Source organism: Lampetra planeri, chromosome 26, assembly GCF_965212315.1.
Source record: "Lampetra planeri chromosome 26, kcLamPlan1.2.h2, whole genome shotgun sequence".
NCBI classification, from domain to species: Eukaryota; Metazoa; Chordata; class Hyperoartia; order Petromyzontiformes; family Petromyzontidae; genus Lampetra; species Lampetra planeri.
The window spans coordinates 1,757,968-1,768,054 of record NC_136132.1 but is presented as its reverse complement, the minus strand read 5'-3'; positions in this window follow the sequence as shown (position 1 = coordinate 1,768,054).

Genomic DNA, 10,087 nt, shown 5'->3' with positions numbered 1-10,087 from the left:
AATGTTAATGACAAATGTGTTGAGTGTTTTTGTGTGTGTTGATTGTGCTTGTGCAACACTGTCAACGCAGAATCATCAAATACTTTAATCTTAAAGATGTGTTGTCAAACATGGGTTGTCAAAAGCCTTTTGAAACACAGCCCTCGCTTGCATGTGTTCAGTGAAACCGGTTTAACTGCACTGCCTGAAACTCCACTTATTTTTGGGCAATCATTTACCAAATGTCGTCAAGGGAATGATGATGATGCTCTTGATTTCGAAAGCAATGATTTTTTGTTTGTTTTGTTTTCTTGCAAATCTTTACGTTTTATACATCGCCTTGTAATAGTTACTAATGTTCACTTAGTGCAATTCACTAATTTAGGAATGTTCATGATCAAAGGGTGACCCGCGCTTAGAAGGGCAGGCAACACGCACGTTTGTACCTTACGAAAATTAGTGAAATTACAATTCTAATGGGCACCAGCATTACTCATTAAAAGAGTGCACCTAATTTCAGTTTTACCAATTAACAAACGAAATTACAGCCCTGCTTTTAAGCACGGATTCTATTTTGAATAGATTACATTTCAGCTTGGGTTGCAGTGTTTTTTTGCATAATTTTATGAACTTATTCTGGTCCTGATGCCACTTGGGAAGTGCAGTTGCCAGCTGTGCTGTGAACATCTTGCTGATACTCCTGCCACGAGTTAAGAAGAAACATTCAATACAGTACAACGTCGCATATCCGACCACAACATACTCACCCGGACCTGTTAATCGCTCGCACAGGTGCAGTGTTTGTTGCATGGTGTAACTTCGTGTTCCATAGATATTCACATATCCATCAATTTCACATATCCGACTATGGTTCAATCCACAGCGAGTTGGATATGCAAAGCTGTCCTACAACTTTGAACAACAACAACAACACTCAATCAAGTACTGTACTGCCTTGAAGGGAAACATATAACAGGCGAAGTGGTGGGTAATAGCACTTTTTGAAAGTAAATGGAGAAGCCATAGAGGTAGTGTGAAGAAGTACAGTTGGAGATGGCACTTTACGCCATGGGGCCTGATGATAAAATGAAAAATGTAATATGAATATTTAGCTAATAGTAGATATTGAGTAACAACCACTTAAACAATACAAATAAAATTCTAAACACGTTTGTGTTAAAAGTAAAATGGTCAAATATTGCGGCTACATTGCATTATGGAATAGGTGGGGTCCACATTGTTGCTGTACATTCCGACAGTGTTTTGGCGATCCACGGAATAAGCACTTTGATGCAACACGGTTAGGGAGTTTCATAACACGTGTGTGTGTGTGAGATCCACCAACACTCGGCCCCCACAGTGATGGTTTACAAGCTATATTATTTATATATGTGCCAATGTATTGATAAAATTCTCACCAATAAATGTCACTTTTCACGACGTCGTATGACGTTTGTCGCAAACTGCGTTGAGCTTCATCAGGTCGTGAACTCGCACTCGATTCCCACTGTCAGTGACATCTGCATTTGATGCCTTCATTCAGAATAAAAATAAAAGTTAATAGTCCATCATATGCTTTTTGTGTGCTCAGTTAAGTTGCAGGTGTACACATTGTATGAATTTTCAGCCCTTTGTTAATCTACTGGGGTTTGTTGACCATAATTAATCTAGTGCGGACTTGGTGAATATAGTAGGGGAAGAGTTGTCTTTAGAGCGAGTCCCTAAGAGCAATACAACTTTATATACACTATCGGGTCATTGTTACGAGAGTTATTGTGACCCCCATCACGCCACAGGCAGACAGACTAAACCGACCGGCAGACGGAGAGAGCAAATGCATTAATGCCTTCAACCTTAGTTGGAAAGCGTTAATAAAACCTCCTATAGGGGGGGGAAATGTAGGGTCACTGCAATGTGGCATGTCATGCACAGTAATAATGCATACAAAGTGACGTGCCGAGGCACTTGACACCCAGCCTAGGGGGTGAGAATAGAGGGAACCTCGGCTCCTGTAATTGCGAATCCCGTTTTGCGTTCAGCAAAGGCTGTGTGTATGTGAGTGGGGGGGGGAGGCATTTATTCCATTAGCTCGTTTAGTTTCGATATCGACTGAACTGCGTTAAGGTTTTACTGCGTTTTTAGACTGTACCAGGGATTTAGGCAAATTACGTCTCATTGCAAAATAAATTATGGGTATAGGATAAATTTCGGTATTAATACAGATTTTAAACAGTGAATATACACATCCATTGTTGTGAGCGTGCGTGTACAGCGTCATAATAAATATTGTGTCTTGGGATTATCGTGGTCTTATTTAATATTCCCTGTGTTCCACCATCGTTTGTTAAAGGGAACAACACGTTTCCAGAAATGTGTATCGTTGTGCACTGGAATCGTGAGATGATGAAGGATTGGGGAGGCCTTTATCTAGCAGTGTATCGACCACGGCTGCAGATGATGATGATGCCAATGTACTGGAAGCAATGGGGATATATTTAAAAGACGACGGCCAGAATATGAACACATTTTCAGTGCGGCATGTACTGCATTATCCTTGCTTTCCTACATTCTTCTAGTTTTTTGAGATGCTACGGGGCTTCATGATGGTTTTATTATTTAGCCAAGCAAGCCAGTCAGCCTGGGAGTTTTACAACAAATGCATGCTGCAGAGCAGAGATCCTAATTAAAACTAACAAAATCGGGCAGAACGCATCATCACCCTTCCAACACGCGCCGAGCAGCTGGTTACACACATTACAGCAGATGTGATGCTCCAAACCTGTGATCTCTCATTAACAATTTAAAAGAAATCAGGAAGGTCCGTAAATTATATATTAATGGAATTACATATTTATGCGAGGATATTTTAAAGTTTTATGCAGAACAGCTAGTCACATGGATGACAAGAGCATCAGGAAAATGATTGAGCTTGCGTTTATGAGATATTTAAAAAATTAGTATGAAGTAGGTGGTTTTAACATGCACTGAAAATGCAATTACAAAAAGAATGCGGTACATCTTTATTGTGAGTGGAATGTACAGGCTTACTGCTGCATATATGTGAAACAAGTCCAAAGCAGGAGTGGTTATATTTTGTACTGTTTTTCCTTTGTGGCCAAAGTATTGGGTAATATATCACAATATTTGCTACATACATTCCTGTATACCATTTAAATCAGTTGATACGTGCCATTCTGATGAGTAGAAGCACAGTACGTATCGCATGCCAAACTACTTAGTTGATGATCATAATCATCATGTATCATTATCCACCGTTGGATAAATGTCTCCCCACGTCGCCTCACAGTCGTGCAATACCACGATCAATCTCGCTCCTATGCACGACCTGATCTCGTCATTGCGTTTCCACAATCGTCATCCACTCGGACGTGCTCTCCTCTGGTGCCATCCTATTACGAGCCTCGTCCATCAGCTATCATCAAAGTGTCCTGCGCAAGCCCCTTCTTCTAAGGTCAACAAGATGTTTCTAGTTTACATTTGTTCTCTGATCCATGTCTTCTTTCTATCATTCATTGAAATTCCCAGCATGCAATCTCGGCAAACTTTTCAGGTTTTGTTCTTTGTGTTTTTTTGTCAAAGTCCATATTTTCAATTCATATCTTGGCAGATAATATGCACGGATTGAATACAATATTGTGGCATAATGGTATGCAAATTACTTTTCATTATATTTTCCAAATGCACTACATTCTGTTCTTATTTACCTCTTTTTTCATAATTTTCATCTTGGTCCACCTTTAATAATTGTCCTCGATATACAGTGTTGTTTTCCAGTTGTATTCCCCCGACAATTACATCCTTTTGTCCAGCAAATGTTTCACGTGACTTGTTTTTCTAATTTATCTACAGCCCCACTACGTCGCAGTCGTTGTTAATTTATTTAAACAATTTCCTGCAGTTAATTTCACTTGTGTGTTATGACTATAGAGTGTTATTGAGATGATGAATACTTTCAACTTGTATATTTGTCTTTTTTTCTCAAATCCAAATTTCAGACATCTTCGAGTGTCAATGTGAAGAGCCGTGGTTAGAGCGCATCTCTTTGCCCGAATCCCATTTGATTTAGTAATTTATGCATTGCCAGTGTAGTTGTTCCACCCTTGGTTTCTAAGAGCCTTTTAAAATTACATCAATTTCTACAAATACGAATGCTCTTTGTTAGTATAGAAAAGCTAGATACAGTAATGGTAGTAGATATTCATTTGACTTTATTAGATTCTGATTGACGTGCATATATGGTCAAAGGTAAAAAACCTTCTCAGGGTTTATTGGGTTCTCAACTTACCGTTATTCAGTTTGTGAATGTGTTATTGTTCGAATCAGTTTTGCCTTCATTTGTTCATAGACGAATCGGGCGTCGTACTCACAGTCCAACATGTTAGTAAATAGGTTCGATAATTTTTTTTATCGAGAACCTGGGTTCGTCCAAAATCAAATTACTTCTCTCTTCTATATTCTCCGATTTGCTCCTCCATGTCTATATCTCTTCTCTAGACACCTTTTGAAATATCTTTATGTCCTGTTGGTTGCAAAATCTCGGAGGCATCCCCTCTCATTCCTCACTGCGAACACCAAAATGACCGGACATCCTCTGATTTCCGCACTTTTTAAAAAATAAATCTTTACAATGACGTTGCCCCATCACGCTGTTCGAGTGTGCTTTGCCCTCATTTAGGTGAGGGTAAACCCCTTAAATAGTGGTTAATAATTAGCTAAGAGTAATTATCGAGTGACATCATTAGTCTATGCAGGAATCACACGTAGAATTTTATGATGAAAGATTTTTTTCATGAACATTAGTTAAAGATCCAACGACAGTCCATAAAGAATGACATCATTACGTCAATGGTAATCCAAAAAAATATACACGTGTAAGCAAGGATAACGGCCGATATAATCCATTCGTTTTACAGTATTTATTGATAGATCACAACGTACATGGACTTCATATTGATCTTAAGCTGCTCAGCTTATATATTTCAATAGACGCCGGCCACACGATTGAACATTTTTAGAACTACATTACCCCATTTAGCTTTATACATTCCCCACAGAACACATGATTGCAAGTAGTTTTATTCGTTATTCATAAAAGCAAATCCGAGCGTCTCATCACAGTCCAGCTTTTTCAAGCAGTCACTAAATGTAAGTAGCATCTTGTGATGGATTGTGCATTTCCTAATTTACATGTTAATGAAGATTTGTGCACATGCATTAAGTTAGACCATATTGGGGCCCAAGGATTGCAGTTTGAGAAGTACAAAATATTCGTTTACATGTAATGCGAACATTGCAATGAACTTTAAGTGTGATTTGTTAAAATAGATTTGATGTATTTCAAAGAAGCCAATTATATAAATTGCTATTATAAGGGAGGAAAAAACGGGTGCAATTGGCTGTGTTCATTTTAACGAGTTTCTACTGTATGAGAAAACAGATGATTGCCACGTGCAGTTTTCTTTCGTTAATGCTCTGAGAATGTGGCCAGTGTATATGCAATCAAGTAGGGTTACACACTTCATACACAGCACTCCGACAAAAACCGTATACAGTACATACACAAACACTGTACTATAATATTTTTTTATCAGAAAACGGCCCTATTTAACGTGTACAAACTCCCGGATTCTGTTGAGTTGTCCCGATGGTAAAGCATAGTGTGTGGCTGTTAAGCAATCACGTTGAGTCTAGCTCATGTAATTTCAATGCTCTACTTGTAAACAATTAATTCCATCCCCCTAGCCACCTCAAGTTTGTTGTAAATCAGAGATGTATATTAACTGTTATTCGTGTAATGTATGGCATTTCCTTAGTCATGCATTACGTGCTCAATGCAGCCACGTTGTAAATTTGGATGGCCCACACATTTAATGCCAATGTCTGTTCACGACAATGTGCAATATCGTTTATTTAAAATAGCCTCTGTATGATATACTGCAATGCAGCCAATACATGAAGATAAAAAAAATCATCATGTCACTACTAAATGGTCAGAAGTCTTTTAGTAAATATTGTTTACAAATATTAGCTCCATGTTTTACCATTCATAATGTTCCTCGTCTGTTATTATAAAATGCAATTACCGAACCAGATTACTGGAACAGTTGTGGCAATTATGTAAACTTATCACATCAATTAGCAAAGATAAATAATTGACTTTTGTTATTTTCTCCAAAAAATATTTGGACAAAAAAATAATCCAAAATATATCATCATCATAGATATACAGTAAACATAACCCCAATCACATTAAAAATAACAAAGTGTTATTCTCAAAAACATCTTACTGATTAACAGTTTTATACGATTTTGAAATCTCCATTGGTAAAAAAAATCGCAGAAAATTTTAGAGTAAGAATACAGTATATTGCCACTTATTTAAAATGTATAATGTTTGCAAATGCCTCCTCTGGGCATTATAAGAAATTGCTAACATGACGGTTTTTAATTGTCAATCTATTACAGGTTATAACACATTCTGCAAAAGATTTCCTTGTCAGTAAAAAACCATGTGGGCATGATGAAGGTCATTAACATGGCTGTCATCATGTATAGCTACCACCACATGTCTTTGATTGACCAGTTCATTTCTGTAGATGCAGGACTGTTTAAGGTAATCCTACGGGAATTGATTTGCATGTTATAGTTTGAAGAACAATGCTTATGACTTGCACTTGAAATCTGGATTTGACTTGCATGTTAACATTTGAGATGATTGTGATAGGCATAACATGCAAAGTTTCCCTTAAAACCTGGTTTTATGGGAAGCAATTTGGGTTTAGGATGATATCAACCTGTCAGGTGATAGGCTTAACATGTACATCTATTTCCACACAATTACAATTGTTAGGATTAGGGATATGCTTCTTAACATGGAAATTGATTCCCACAAGACCACATTTTCTTATTACAATGACACTTTTATGACAGCGAGGCATAGCCTCAAAGCTTCATTAGGAGCAGAACATGCACCCACAGTGCTTGACTTCGGTAACAGAATCATTGTTGCTGGGTAAAATACATTATCCTTTATTTAAACAATGAGACCACAACGAGATTACATTTCCCAAAAAAATACTCCTACACCCAATCCATGCCTCCAGTCATAGCTAATCCGGCACCAAGCCACCACCCAGCCTCTCTTGACACTTAGTTTATTATATGGCTGCCAATGAGGCCCCTTGGTACAAGGCAACAATACCACACCACCATGTGAATTAAAAGAGTAAATCTTAATGTTTGACATTTTTTTGCAAACAATAGCCGACTCTCGTCAACGTTGTCACAGGCTCTGTAGAAGCCTCTTTGCAGCAGGTGGCGCTCTTTGGGGAGTTTCGCGTATGAGTTGTTTTACTCTCTCGACAAACTTTGCTCCGATATTACGACTATGATCCAAGAATGTCTGTGTGTAACGCGCGTGACGTCACTCCACATGCCACACCCCCCATTATTAATATTCATGAGCAGGTGGATTTTTACACTCACGCAAAAGGTCGAGCGGAAATATTTTTTTCCGCAAATTCGCTTTAAGTGGATTTGGTGTCTTTATTTATTTCTTCAGCACTTGAGACAAAAGGTAAGTCTAATTTATGCTTCTACATTATGGTAAAATAGACATTTCTCGGTGACTTTCCATATATTGTATCGAATTCCAATTTGTTTCAACCCCAGCGACTGAAATCAGAAGAGAATCAAGTATCAGAGCAGTGGATTTGAACAAATTGAAGGTCGGTTATATACAGTGCTACAGTGACATGAAGTGAGGTGTTTTATGACTTCGTTTTGTGCGAGATTCACTGCCATTAATACAGTGCTACAGTGAAATGTATTGAAATTGTTTGATATACTTTCGTGCAAGATTCACTGCCATTAAATTTATACAAGATACAATACTCTGCTAAATTATTTCGTAAATATTACAGCTTCCATTTGAGGACAGGCAAACGAGCTCGTGGTATATATAAATGATCAACAGACGTGGTTAGTGCACTGAGCAATGAACCCAGCGAACCCGAGTTCGATTACCACTCATGACCAAAATCAGTGATGAATATCTGAACTGGTTCTGGGTTTCCCTTTGGTTGACTCAGCCTTAAATATGCACCGTGTGCTGAATGTAAAAAGATCACAAAGGCGAACGGGCTTGGTGCTGGCCACCCACCTCCTCACACACCATGCTGGCCTTCATAGACGCTTGCTAATAGCCCCAACAGCCTGAGTAGGCTACACGGGCAATATTTGTGTTTGCTCAGCAGTGAGAAAAGCAAAAAATATCGTAGTTGATAACTGCTACCATTAATAAGTAAGAAAAAATAAATTCAATACGCAAAGTATATTCTTTGGGTCAAACGGTAAAGCCACGTACATAGATCAAATAATAAAAAATAATAAAAAAAAGTATAAAAATAAAAACTTTACGACTTTTGATCGCAACACAAGCAAACGTCAGGTGAGAAATATCGCGGGAGAGCTCATATATTTCTCACCTGATGACGATTGCTTGTGTTGCGATCAAAACGTGATATTGTTATTTTTATTTTATTATTTTTATTTATTATTTGATCTATCCACATGGCTTTACCGAAAGACCCAAAGAATATTAATTATTGCAGTCACGAAAGCTTTAAGTCAAGATTTAATATGTAAAGTGTTTTTCTATAACTTGAGTAACTTATCACTGTTTAAAGAGCATGCATTTGTATTTAATAGCCACAACAGGTGTTGTATACAGTACTATCATGTATCTGTTTTTTAAATCAGTTCTTGATTCATAGTCTGTATTTGGACATAATTTACGTGTCGCTCAGACAGTCACCCACTTACGAACATGTTGCGTTCCAGACCCATTTATAAGTGGATTTGTTCGTATCTCGGAACTCTATTTATGTGTTATAAAATCTATTACGGTTCAACAAAAAATGGAAGCGTTGTTCAACTCAAACTGCGCATCAGGCGGGATGCCGGGACTCAGTACATCTCGCAGAGGATCACTCCACCGAACAAAATAGTTCTGCGGTTCTGTTCATAAGTACGATGGAACGTTTGCAAGTCGGATGGTTCAAAATAATAAAATGTTATGGCGATTTATTCGTAAGTGCGGCTGTTCATAAGTCGCACGTTCGTATCTCAGAGACTACCTGTATTCAGCATTACATTGTATGCATTGCATTTGGCGCTTATTTGACAAATTATAATGGATGTATACATTTTTATTTTGTTCACAGACATTTTTTTAAAGGACGTATACATTTTATTCTATATTATTTCCCCAAACTATATTCGATAAAATATCACTAATTTGAACAAAAAATGTTAAACCTTGTAAACATAGTAACTGCTGTGCCTGCATATTACACAAGATTGTCACGTGGTGGTGCGAGACCATGGGGTGGTATCATGCAGCAGACCGTATGAATTCATAGCCTGTACACTGGCTGCTGATTAATAATAGGCAATAATTTCAAGTGATGAATAGTTAAGAATATTTATTTAGGGCTGGGACGTTTTAATAGGTCACCCGACAGACAATACATTGTGTGGCAACTTATTTGAAAGACGATTTTTTCAGGGTGTTATTCTTTTTGGTTGTTTATTGAACAAACACATAGTCACCATGATCCCGTCACACTTTCCATTTAACCCTTCCCTGCCTTTCCCCCCTTCAACTCTGCCGACCAATCCCCTTCCACCCTTGCTGCCGCTCCCCCCACTCAGGTGAGCAGAAGGTGATCCCGATAACCTCATCCCCCTATCCCTGATCTAATGCGGGTGGTGACGATGTTATCCGAGTTATGCACACGACCGGGCTTGTTTTATACTGTCGTTCCGCTCCCAGTGGTGTGTATTGGTGACCGCCAGACTGGTACGCCTGGTGGTGATGTTATCGGCGTCTGTCCTGAGCAATCCTTTGTCACGGAGAGACCCAGTGATTCAGGCAATTAACCATTATTTGTCCCTTGGATGAGCTTTGAATTATTAAATTTAATTTAAGAAGCATTTTTCAATGTCCCTACATAAACATAATCACGATGGAGAAAAACGCAGCGAGACATTGTGCTTACCACACCACCCACTTGTGTAGCTGTGC